This window comes from Hyperolius riggenbachi, chromosome 8 (genome assembly GCF_040937935.1).
Source record: "Hyperolius riggenbachi isolate aHypRig1 chromosome 8, aHypRig1.pri, whole genome shotgun sequence".
Taxonomy (NCBI): Eukaryota; Metazoa; Chordata; class Amphibia; order Anura; family Hyperoliidae; genus Hyperolius; species Hyperolius riggenbachi.
Genome location: NC_090653.1, coordinates 160,404,188 through 160,417,701, shown reverse-complemented (window position 1 = coordinate 160,417,701; position 13,514 = coordinate 160,404,188). Strand labels below are relative to the sequence as shown.

At 43.4% G+C, this 13,514-nt stretch overlaps 1 protein-coding gene and 1 long non-coding RNA gene across 17 annotated transcripts in view; one reads left to right on the top strand and one right to left on the bottom strand.

Annotated features, from left to right (window-relative positions):
• Positions 1–13,514, top strand: part of DLG3 (discs large MAGUK scaffold protein 3) — a 413,798-nt gene that overhangs the window by 300,126 nt on the left and 100,158 nt on the right. The gene's annotated exons all lie outside the window — the stretch shown is intronic.
• Positions 1–13,514, bottom strand: part of LOC137527162 (uncharacterized) — a 77,081-nt gene that overhangs the window by 31,065 nt on the left and 32,502 nt on the right. For 12 of the 13 annotated variants that reach the window (XR_011023154.1, XR_011023147.1, XR_011023148.1 and 9 more), the window contains one exon: positions 11,769–11,954. This is a non-coding gene — a long non-coding RNA (uncharacterized lncRNA). The remainder of the gene's footprint in view (positions 1–11,768; positions 11,955–13,514) is intronic. The other variant, XR_011023155.1, reaches the window with a different exon arrangement.

The window sequence follows — 13,514 nt, the reverse complement described above, 5'->3', positions numbered from 1 at the left end:
AGCGTTTTGACCACTGTTCACGTCTGCATTCTGCAGGTCTCTTTAAGAGAGACCTTCTGTCAGTTTTGCAGCTTGTGTTGCTGAGGGATTTGCATATGTTACGGCCAGAACCCGAAGTTCTGGCCGGCCACTTCGGGTTCTGGCCGGCCAATGCGCGAAGTGGCCGCTGCGCTGCGGCCAATGTTAGAAATGGAATTATTCCTGTAACATCAATGTATCTTCTGGCCGCAATTGCAATTCAGCCGGCGGCAATGTAACAATTCAAGCCGCCGGCTTTTTCTCTGCCTCTCTCTCCTTCTCCCCCCGCCTCTCTCTCCTCCCCCCGGCCTCTCTCACTCTTTTATGGGCAGCCGGCGGGGACACGCGTGTCCCCCCGGAGTCGTTCGTCGCGGCAGGGTTATCCTGCCGTTCTTGCAGAGCGGGTGCTGGCAGAAGCGATGTCTGCAGCCTCCCCGCTCTGCTGCCCTGGCGCCACGAACGACTCTCGGGGACACGCATGTCCCCACCGGCTGCCCATAAGAGGAGAGAGAGGCAGAGAAAAAGCCGGCGGCTTGAATTGTTACATTGCCGCCGGCTGAATTGCAATAAATTAACGAAGTTGTTCTACGTTTGGCCGCTGCGCTGCGGCCAGAAGATACATTAATGTCAGAGGAATCAATCCATTTCTAACATTGGCCGCAGCGCAGTGGCCACTTCGCGCATTGGCCGGCCAGAACCCGAAGTGGCCGGCCAGAACTAGAAGTGGCCAAACTTCGGGTTCTGGCCGTAACACATACATTAGTCATGCAAATCCGTTACCTGCCTTCTTTTGATGACTGGCACTATAAAAGCATTCTGCTCCCAGAATGCTTTGCTGGACATTTCCTTTCCATGGTCTGTTCCTGATGGACACTGCTGGAGTGTCAGCCATTGCTATCTAGTGTAGTTAATTCCTGGGGGTTGCTTTAGGCTCCCCTTCTAGCCCAGTCAGGTTGTATTATCTGTATTGCCTGTTCTGTCTTGTCTTGCCTGTTGCCATTGTCCTGTCCCAATGGTGGTCGACAGGAAATGGTTCTGATCTCTGTTCTTGGAGTATAGCTGGTGCAGCGGTTGCTACCAGCTATCTCTTCAGTTCTGTCTCCTGGGATCGCGCTAGCTACTTTTCGCTAGCGCTGGGGATCCTTCTGTTCTGTTTTCTGGGATCGCGCTAGCTACTTTTCGCTAGCGCTGGGGATCCTTCTGTTCTGCTACTCTGTACCTGGATCACGCTAGCCACTTTTCGCTAGTGCTGTGGATCCTATCTCTCGTTTGTCCCTGTTTTCGTGTGTCTGTCTTGTCTGCTACGCTTGCTGGAGGCTCGGTGAGGTAACCGTTAAGCAAGCGCTCGAGTCCTCTGTTTCATGTTTGTCTGTTAATGGTTAGTTAGGCGTGCTTGTCTCTATTGTGCTTATCACGTGGAGATCGCGCATAACCGCGTGCACTGTTGCGAATGAGTGCGGTGTTCGCGGTTAGCTAGCGTTTGTTATTTTCCGTATCTCCTTATTGTATTATTTGCTGTGCCTTTGCTACCCTCGTATTCTATTCTGATCTGCCTTGTGTCACGTCTGGCGATCGCACCTCTCGCGATCGCGTTCCTATTTCGTATCTGCTGTTGTGTGTGCGCGGTCGCGGGGTGGCGACTGGATTGGCGCACACATATACAACCTGTCCCTTTGCTCAATCTCATTCGCAATCGCCTTTCTTGCGATTGCGTTCTGCGCTTCGTACAATTCCTGTCTGGCACTTGTGGAGGTACAGAGGATTGGTTCCTCTGCACTCCCCAGCGCCATCTGCCGACAGGAATTTCCCTCTACAGGTGCGTAGCATATTTTGCTGGGTGCCTGCAAATACACGCTTGTGGAGGATTTCCGCCGTGTCAGCGCACGCGTTGTGCGCTGATCACGGAGAAAGTTCCACAAGCGTTACACATACTTTCTAGCAGGGTTGGTTCTAGACTTATTGCCGCCTGAGGCAAACATGTGATGATGCCCCCCCCCCCCCGGTAGGTAGTATAATTGCCGCCAGTAAAGGTAGCCAGGAGGGGGTAGCAGCATCACCCAGTTCAGTTCTGGATTACCATTGATTCCAGGTTTCTTCCGTTTGTGATATGTCACAGGTGATAATAGTAATAATAATTTTTTATAGCGATTTTCTCCCTAGGGACTCAAAGCGCTCTGACCCTGCGTTATGCAGTCTCTAAGGCTCGGGAAAAGAGGTGGGTTTTTAGCCCTTTCTTAAAGCTGTCCAGAGAAGGAGCCTCTAGCACTGATTGTGGAAGTGGGGTGGACGTTCAGCCGACGGTAGCGCGTGTGTACGCGCTGTTGGCGGACTGATGAGGCCGTTTCTGAACAATTCGCTGAGCGGATCATTCAGAAACAGCCTTATCAGTCCGCTAACAGCACGTACACACGTGCTACTGTTGGCTGAACGTCCGCCCAGCGGGAGGGTCTGACGGACCCGTCGTTGGCGGCAGTAGTGCGTGTGCACGCACCTTTAAGGTGCTCACTAATGATACAATCTTGTTTGTACGATCTTATCAAATGTATATAGTAGAAGGGTAAACAGATTAAATATACTTTGAATGGATGATAGTCCCTCACATTTTACCTCTATTTACATTACATAGAAGTGGTAATTGGGAACCTTTATATGGAATGCAGTCCGGGACAAATATATTCAGGCAGGCAAGTGCTACAGGGCTAACAGTGAAAATGGCTGCAGACATTTGTTCACAGTCCACATAGCTGTTTTTGTGATTGATTCTTATGGCACATGCTTTCTTTCCCGGTGACTGGACTCCTGATAAAGTGATCTCTGTTTGCGAAATGCATTGGGTCTTTCCATAGTTGCCTTCATGGGATTTTGCTGTTTGGTTATTGCATAAAATATATGTATAAATGTTGGGTCCATGTGTTAGAGATGGATGTTGCATACACATGGACTGTGCTAAGATGAAGACTCTTTTACTGTCATTTTAAGAGTGTATTTTGTACGTGAATTTTGCTATATATCTATGGCTCACTATTGCCCTTTTTAATGTGTAAATTGTATTATTTTCTTGGGTGGATTTTGTTTAATATTGCCGCCTGAAAAAAAATGTTTTCTGTAAGGGCCAATTCCTGTATAATATTCCAGTTTGGAATGTGGGGCTCTGATTTATAATTGATGGTCACTGATTATATACTGGCTAGCCCAGTCCAGGCTCACTCATTTTTTTCTTTGCATATACAAGAAAATAGGGTATAATACTACAGCATCTACTGTATTTACAGCAGCAATACAAGTTGGACTTTCCTTGACCTGAAATGTAAGCATCACATCTGAAATAATTGGTAATGGTTGCCAGAAACTCAGTTTTGTTTGCCTTGTTTTGATAAATGTGTTATTTATTTGAAACAAGAAACAAATGAGCTGTATGTTAATTAGAAATATCATTGAACTGTAAGTAGGTTTTGTTTCTTGTAATACTATATGTCAGTGTGTTCGTGTTTAGTGAGCTGGAATTGATGTGGTGAGCTAAAATTCCAGTTATGTTTACCTTTTTCAGTAAATGAACACCAGTCAACACATGCAGTTGCTTGCATCTGCTTATGTATAAAAGTGGACACTGATATATATTTTTTCAACCTGCCTCAACCTGTCTGAACTGGTCAGAGCAACCAGATTGCAAGTTTAACTCTATACTTTCCTGCTGTTATTTTTCAGCGCAGGTCTGAATCTGATCAACAGCCTTGAAAGAATAAAGAAATATTAAAAAAAAGAAAAATAAATGAATTAGAAACCACTGCCTGTGGGTCCTCTCGATGGGTAGGCACCCTGGAAAATGGCCCAGCTTGCCCTTCTCCATTTCCAAAACTGGATTTGTAATCACAGTGCTACTCTAATTAGCAGTGAGCAAAAGGGGAAGGCGTTACTTGAGAAGTGGCATAGTGTGGTCAGTCTGTGTGTTATTCTGGACAGTGGGGATATAAAAGAGCTGATAGTCCAGCAATACTGGCCAGAGAGTGCAATACTGGCCAATCAGAAAGTAACCCTGAGTAGCTGTGCAATTGTTCAGCTTTTTATCTTGTGTATTTTTTATTTGTTGTTGATGTTTGTTTTTATAATTTTTTTCCAACTCGCACTTTTAAACGCAAATCAATGTCAACTTTTTTGAGATCTCATCTCTGTTCTATTCAGAAGGAAACCGGGAATCCTTTTCCATCAGTTTTAAATACAGTCCGGTCCATAAATATTGGTACATCGACACAATTCTAACATTTTTGGCTCCATACAGAACCACAATGGATTTGAAATGAAGAAAAGAACACATGGGGCCATAGGAAATTCACTTTTTCTCCTAAGTGATATTTTCACACCTTTTAAACCCACTACAAGCAAGAAAATACTAAACGTTAATTTGATAAAGCTTTTTTTACTACTTCTGGTAGTTTATCAATTGTGAAATGCTGAAAAGTTATTTTGAAGAACAGATGAAATGTTAATACCTGGGAAAAAATTGGGAGAAAAAGTGAATTGCATATAGGCCAATGTGCTTTAACTGCAGACTGCAGGTCTGCTTATATTTAGCCAAATGCTTCAGAACGCATTGGATGTGGAGATGGACAATGACTAAAAGCATACTGCAAAAGCAACCAAAGAGTTTTTGAAGGGAAAGAAGTGGAATATTATGCAATGGCCAAGTCAATCACCTGACCTGAATCTGACTGAGCATGCATTTCACTTGCTGAAGACAAAACTGAAGGGAAAATGCCCCAAGAATAGGCAGGAACTGAAGACAGTTGCAGGAGAGACTTGGCAGAGCATCACCAGGGATGACATCCAGTGTCAGGTGATGTGTATGCGTTCCAGACTTTAGGCTGTAATTGACTGCAAAGGATATGCAACCAAGTATTCAAAAGTTAAAGTTTGATTTATGATTATTATTCTGTCCCATTACTTTTGGTCCCTTATCAAGTGGGAGGCACATATGCAAACTGTTATTCCTACACCATTCACCTGATTAGGATGTAAATACCCTCAAATTACAGCTGACAGTCTGCAGTTAAATCACATTGTGTTTGTTTCATTTTAAATCAATTGAGGTTGTGTATGGAGCCAAAAATGTTAGAATTGTGTTGATGTCCCAATATTTATGGACCTGACTAGCTTTGTACAGTTACTGGCTGCTAGAAATATTAAATGTTATGTTTATTCAATGTCATGTCTGCATATAGAATATCTACATTAGTAAATTTACTTATGTTTCACTCCTCTATGCTAGTATTTAGGCAGGGCAAAGCAATAGGGGGTGCAGAGGTTGCGACCTCATCGGGGCCCTAGGATCCTCCCTCATCCACAGTATTCGCTCTCTATTGGTCTTGTGCTGATAATAATCACTTCTGTAGTTGCTGTGAATAGTCGTAATCATTAACAAACTGCTCCCCATTCTCTTCTTGCAGCTTGGACACTGTGGTTGCCATTGGCAGGTTTAGGAGTGCCGTATCAATTGTTATATATAGAGTGCTTGGGGGGCCCCAATGTAAAACCTGCATCGGGGCCCACGGCTCCTTAGCTACGCCACTGTATTTAGGACATGTCCTGATAAATAATTCAGACAATTTAAAGAGACATTTAAGATGGAAGTTATTTTGGATATGCTTGACTCAACTTTTCCCACTGCTATGGCACAGTTGGTTAGTATAGTTTGTACTGTCAAAGGGGTGTATGCAGTAAACTGCATAAAGCATAATTCTGTGTGTAAAGTCTACAGCACGAAAAGTAGAGCATAACGCATTGCATGTTCAGTACTGCATTCTGCTCTACTCATCGTGCAGTAAGACTTGCACACACCAATATATGAAGATGAAGTCAGAATTGCTTATTCATTGCTGCAGATTTTTGAATATGTACAGTTATTATCCGTGCATGTGTGTGACTTTTGTAAACTACACAACAGTCTCAGTTTTCTGCTGCCATGTAGTGCAGGGATTCTAAACCGTAAATCAAGATTGGAAATAAGATCATGTGTCGTCAGTTGTTTAATGAAAGAACAAGTTTGAATTGTCTACTGTAATATCCTGAAGCATGGTTTTCATGAAATGAAAGTACTGAACTAATGGGAAGAAGGAAATCTGTAGAGCATGACTGATACTTGCTAGTAGGTAGATATTCGGAACTATACACACAGCAGACACCAGCATTAGTGTCATGCCATTAGTTTTGCATTCTCTAGTGAAATGGAATCTCAGTGACCCTTTAAAGATAAGAAGGGTATAGGCATAGCTTTCAGATGTAAGGGTACAGCATTGCTTGTTGTGAGTTAATAGGAAGACAGAAAAACTGTGGGAAGAAATAAAAAGGTAGGCTTTGATGACATCATGTCTATTGGCATTAAATGTAAGTAGGTGGCAAGCTCACAGGCTGCAAAGCAATATATGCAAGCAGCATTAAGGCAGCAACAGAAAATATAAGTTGAAAGAGATAGAATCATCTATCTTTACAGGCATAGGCTTTCTTTCCTGATGCCTCCTTAAAGAGAAACCGTAACCAAGATTTTAACTTCATACCAGTAGCTGATATCTCCTTTCCCATGAGAAATCTTTCCCTTTTCACAATCAGGTCATCAAGTAGGTCTGTATGGCTGATATTGGGGTGAAACCCCTCCCACAGTGTGAGGTCAGGACCGTGGTTCTGACATAACACTGTGGGAGCCTTGTGGCATTGTGGGAAATAACAGCTGTTTCCAACTGCTAAAAAAGCAAGCCGCATTTCCTTCCACTGACATCACCTGCCAGCAGTAAAAATGTCACCATGTGATAAATGTCAGAATGTGAATCAAGGAGAGGAAAGATTTTACAATGGGGAAAAACTGACTAAATCATTTATACATAATTATTGTAAAAATCAAGCACTTTTTTATTACATTATTTTCAATGGCGTTCCTCTTTAAAGAGAATCTGTATTGTTAAAATCGCACAAAAGTAAACATACCAGTGCGTTAGGGGACATCTCCTATTACCCTCTGACACAATTTCGCCGCTCCTCGCCGCATTAAAAGTGGTTAAAAACAGTTTTTAAAAGTTTGGTTATAAACAAACAAAATGACCACCAAAACAGGAAGTAGGTTGATGTACAGTATGTCCACACATAGAAATTACATTCATACACAAGCAGGCTGTATACAGCCTTCCTTCTGAATCTCAAGAGATCATTTGTGTGTTTCTTTCCCCCTGTTCTCATGCACTGAAGTTTCAGGCTGCTTGTTTCTTCCTGCAAACAGCTTTGCCCTTGTCTGTAATTCTTCAGTATGTGAAAGCCCAGCCAGCTCAGAGGACGATTTATCCAGCTTGTAAAAGATAAGAGAGAAGAGAGAAGCTGCTCTAATCCTAAATAACACACAGGCAGTGTGCATAGAGGGGCCTGGAAGGGGGAGTTCATAGCAGAACCACAACACTGAAGAACTTGGCAGCCTTCCAGACACAGGCCGACAAGTCTGACAGGGGAAAGATACATTGATTTATTACAGAGACAGTGATAGTATAAAGTGCTGCAGTTAGCCAGAACACATTACAATAGCTTTTTGAACTTGTAGGATGATAAAAAACAGGATGCAATTTTTGTTACGGAGTCTCTTTAAGGTCATCACACTCTGCTGCTCTTTGTAGGGCAACCTTCCTAGCTATGATAATTGACTTCTTTCCCTCTGACCATGTATAATTTTTGCATATCACTCCTTCCGGAACATACAGCTTAATTTATTATTTTTTTTATTTATATACTGTAGCGTCTACATTTTCTGTAGGGCTTTATCGTCAACTCCCTTGCCCAACTGGGTTGAGCCTCTCCTGCCGTGAAGACACAACTATATGTCTTAAAAAGTTAATGCTGTGTGCCTCAACAGCAGTAAACTTTTCTGTATAGGGTCAGAAATGGCTAATTTGAATCTTACAAAGGGACCGTGAGGTTTACGTCTACTCTTTTGCTGCACTTACTGGCAATTCATGTTGGTTTCTTAATCTTTTCCAGACAATGACAACATCATAAGTGAAGTTACTCTGTCAATCAGCTGGATATTTCCTGTGGTGTATACATTTCCTACTTAATTAGCATTAACCATAGCCATAATTGTCTGCAAGCCCTGCAGGCCATGGTTCTCACTATTAGTAAGATTAGCCCAAAGTCCACTCTAGTTGCTCTCTAACGCTCTCTCTCTCTCAGGAAGAATTATTTAAATCAAAGATACATCTAATCCCAAACTGCACAGATCACTCCTGATTAGGGATGTTCAGAGTTGCAGAATTCTGAAACAACAAAATTCAGAGTTCTGTCTGGCAATTCCAAATTCTGAAGGAATTCTACCATTACTATTTACATTAAAGTCAATACCGCAGACTTAAGTGATTAAAGGTGGCCACTAACGGTCCAATTTCTAGCGAAAAATCGTTCGAGCAATCAGAAATTCTGATCGGACGAAAAATCGTTCACTACACCATCAACTAACCAATCATTGCTTCCTATCTATCACGACCAACAAGAAAATCCAAATTTTGGTTTGACGAAAATTCAATCGGACGATTGTTTTTATAATCGTTCATTATCGATTGTGCCCATCAACTGAGATTATTTACAAACAATCCGATCAGAATTTCTGATAGCTCGAATGATTTTTCGCTAGAAATTGGACCATTAGTGGCCAGTTTAACAGCAAAGCCACCAACAAGCTATTATCACCAAATCTGCTAGGCGTATGATGTGGATTTTTCTTTTTAAAATAATACCAGTTGCCTGGCTCTCCTTCTGATCCTGTGTCTCTAATACTTTTAGCCACAGCCCCTGAACAAGCATGCAGATCAGGTGCTCTAACTGAAGTCAGACTGGATTAGCTGCATGCTTGTTTCAGGTGTGTGTGATTCAACCACTTTCACAGCCAAAGAGATCAGCAGGACTGCCAGGCAACTGGTATTGTTTAAAAGGAAACATCCATATCCCTCTCAGTTTAGGTGCACTTTATGGAGGATAGAGGAAGCGAGTCAACAATTTTTCAAAAAGACCTTGACGTTTTTGAAAAAATTCATTTTTAGAACTTCAAAGGAAAAATGTTTTTTAAACTCGCTAACATGACATTTTGCTGCAGTATTCTTTAATATATACAGAGTTCTGAATATATACTGTATCTTAAGAAAATGGACAGTGTGGTGTCCCCCCTCCCAACCCTCTTTAACCCTCCTGGCGGTATGAAAAATTCCGCCAGGAGGCAGCGCGGCAGGTTTTTTTTTAAATCATGTAGCGAGCCCAGGGCTCGCTACATGATAGCCGCTGCTCAGCGGCATCCCCCCGCCCGCTTCGATCGCCTTCGGCGATCTCCGATCAGGAAATCCCGTTCAAAGAATGGGATTTCCTGGAGGGCTTCCCCCGTCGCCATGGCGACGGGGCGGGATGACGTCACCGACGTCGTGACGTCATTGGGAGTCCCGATCCACCCCTCGGCGCTGCCTGGCACTGATTGGCCAGGCAGCGCACGGGGTCTGGGGGGGCGCGCGCCGCACCGGATAGCGGCGATCGGCCGCGGGGCGGCGGCGATCGGTGTGCCAGGAAGGTTAACCCCTTGTCACCCATACAGTCTGGCATAGCCAGATTTTGGGGCCTGGACCGCATGGGGCTCCACATTCTGCTCTATCCCAGCATGTATGGTCCATTATGTGGAGGGGGCTATGGATTAGAGGGGCGGCATAGCATTCCCCTCAGAGTTCTTGTCGATACCATGGACAAATAACTCTTTGCCACCTTAGGGGGAAGGTAGGGACCTTGGTAGGGGGGGTCATGGTGGCATCTGTGGCACCCCCAGATGCCCACCCCCCCTGGTGAAATGGGTATAGCATTTCTACAGTACCCCTTGCCCATTTGGACAAAGATTTAAAAATGAAATAACAAGGTAAGAATGAGAAAAGTATTTTAGTATTCTTAACTAACAATAAATACTGAACTTTAATCAATGATTCCACGCCAATATCCTCTGGACCTTGATTGAAGATCTCTGCCGAACACATAGCTCCTCGTGCCCGTCTCTCGCTACGCTAAAGTATAATATGCCCTGGCAAAGCACCTTTAAATGTGCCTCCGGAGCTTTCTATTGGTCCTTTAACAGACCAATAGTTGGTCTCTTAAGGAACCATTGGGGAGCCCTGGTGGCCCATTTAAAGATGTTTTGCCTGTACTAAAGGGTGGCAAGCCTGATCCAAATGAAAGTGTTTTCTTAGATAACTACAACCTTACCTAACCATATAGCAAATCATATAAATTATAAAAAGACACCACTTATCGAAAATGGTCAACGGATCGCAGTCCAAATCACCAAACATAAAAGTGCAACAAGTTCAGTCTTTTCCTGTAGAACCTGCACTCACATGTGTTCAATGCAAATCTTCCCAACCTGATCCTGAATTGTGCATAGTATCCTCAGAAAAAAATGTATAAAAAAGGAAAAAACATAGCCAGATACCATATATAAATGCCAAATACACCATGTGCTCTTCACTCTGTGCCGTAAACAGTACCATCACCCCGCATATGAGTATCACAGTCCCTCACCCTCTCATGTGACTGCCAAGTCACAGGCAGCATTAATGTTTAAACATCACTCCAATCGTAAGTGTTCCTCCACCTCAATATGAATGATGGCCTCCCACCTCATCCTCAAGACAGCACACTACACTCAGGAACTCTGCTCAGTTCCACAGGCAGGTGAATTAAACCCTACACAGATTTCCTAATAACTAAATGAGCTTTTCTTAGCTTTAAACCATTACTTGAATACAAATTTAAAAAGTAGTGCACTCACATTCCCAGGAATAAAAACAAGCACATAATAAAAACCGGTCTGTCTCGTGCTGATCTCTCCTGTCTGTAGCGTCCCCTACACGTTTCATACTGACGTACTCATCGGGGGTAAGGAAGCAGAGATTGGAAAAAGCACCTTGTCCATGGTGTAGACAAAGGCTCTGGGGGAGAGGAGGAGGCTTTGCCACCTCTCTCTTCCAGAGCCCCCCGGACATCATGGATCTTGTGGGCCAGTATAGCTCAGGGTGTGGAGCACCACGTGGTCTGGGCTTCGAATTATAGCTATACCAACCTGAAGGGGTGACAAGGGGTTAAGAGGCTTGAGAAGGGGATCACACACTGACTGTTTATTTAATGGAAACCATAGACGAGAGAGATACGTAGAGAGCTCACTTCTCTTGTGCAGACTGGCAGAACTTATGGGACCTGGTACTGGAGCTGGAGAAGGCTAAGGACGGCGGCATGGGAGCGATCCGTGCGCATGGGGCTGGAGGAAGCCCTAGGTATGTATAAAACTTTTATTAAACCTCGTCTCTGGTACACTTTAAAATGTATAAAATATGTATTCAGAACTCAATATATATTTAAGTGTACTGCAACAAAATGTAATTTTACCAAATTTCAAAAAAAAATTCCTTTGAATTTTTAAAAAATCAATTTTCTAAAAAAACTACAAGGTCTTCCACGTATGGGGGCTTTGCTTGTCAGCTAAAGTCAGCTGTATTGACTTCAATGTCAATGGCAGAATTTCAGCCTCTGCATTGAAAATTTTGCATTTCAAATCAGAATGCCGAATTCCGATGCAAAATTTGAAATGACCCTGTGCTGACCCCACAATCCTGGTCAGCTGTTATCTGTGGGTTCCCCTGCACTCCTGAGGACAAGGAGGGCCCACTTCCTGGCTGGCAACAATGATGCTAAAAAATACCCACCTCTGTAATCTGGGGAGAGAAGATTTAATTTCCTGTGTCACTTGGAAGCAGATATGGGGACCCTGCAGAGTTCAATCAAATTCTCCACCAATGCGACCTATTGACAATATGGGACAGATTCTGACCATTTTTCCAAGACCAAAGATTTGATGCTTAAACAATCAACAGTTGCACATTGCCAATGTCCTGCAAACAAGAAAAGAGGAGGGTTTCAAGAAAAGAGGAGGGTTTCAAGAAAAGAGGAGGGTTTTGTTTACAGCATAAAATATGTTCATGGGCCAAAATTACCTGGCTTAATTTGATAAGTTTGGGCAAATCATCTGATGGCAAATGAGTTTTAAAAGTTTTTTAAAAGTCTTACGTTTTAAAAATGTCAAAAGCCTCAAAAAGAACATGGTAATAAGTGGGACAAAAATGGGATAGTCACTGTAATATTTGAGAATCCAAAGACAGAAAAACAAAAGTTGTTTAGGTGATACCTTCAATGACTTACTGTACAAGATTTCTTTGCAAGCTTTTGAAACTTTAAGTTTCACTTTCAGGCATGTTTCTTAGAATCTGACCCAAGGGTCCTTTCACAATATGTCCATTGCATTGCAGAATATTTCTGCTTGCCAACTCACTGCTCATACAATTCTATGTTCCTATTCACAAGTCTGTGTTGTAACGGACCATGTTTTTCTAACGTGCTTCATGCAGGCTTTCTATGTCCAGTCACACACATTATAACGCATGCATTATGCAATGCGCAACATGTGAATTATGTCTAAAATTGAAAGTGCCTGGAAAATGTGGAAGCTTCAGGTGCTACTTTGCAAAACAGAAATTCCTAGGAGTTCTGGTTCACCATGAGCTTGCTGGGTAATCTACATAGACAGAGCAGTTCTCCAACCTACCCCTGAAGTCCCTGAAAAGTAATCTCAGAGTTCAGCCTAATAGTAAAATTGAGAGATAAACGCCACTACCACTTGTTAAGACTATATAAGTTCCATATAGTTGGTGCTGCTCCTTCTGTATATCTTCAAAGTTTTGCCTCTCAGAAGGTAGCGCTATCTCAACTAATGCAATACATTCAATGCAAATATGAGTCCTATTCCAGATAACAACTCCTATGGCAAGTGCCCAGAAATCCACTGCGTTAAATCGCCTCTTCACAGCTTGTTCCACCACCACACCATAAGGAAACAGACTCACCAGATTCTATGACCTCAAACAGGTCTAGTTACGCCTTGGGACACTTAGGGCCGTCCCCCACCTCCTCTGGCGATGCCTGCTTGTCACGGATAGCTCCTCTCTATTGCACCTTCATACATGCATTGCGCCCTCAAATGGATAAAAAACTCCACATAGTGTAAAACTGTAAGATTTATTATACCATAAAAAAGCAATTGCACTTACAATATGCTGACTTGTTAGTAGGGCACAGAGTTTTGGTCACGGGCTCTCCCCCGTTTAAGCTGGGCTCCGGCTGCCGTAATATTCCCTCTTGGTGGTCCCCAAAGTGCCGCGCGCGCTGCAGTCACCTCCGTCACCACGAGTACCGGCTCGGCGTCCCACGCTCAATGGTGTCTCTCACTTCCGGACCCAAGCCCCGCCCGACATGTTTCGTCATAAAAGACTCATCAGGAGCTGGGGATTGGTCCGTTGGTGAGAGTCTAAATACCTTCCTCGTCCCCTCCCCGTGCGCATCACTTCCTCCCCCACTATGCGCTTCACCCAGTGCGTTCCAAACATACGTACGCTTCC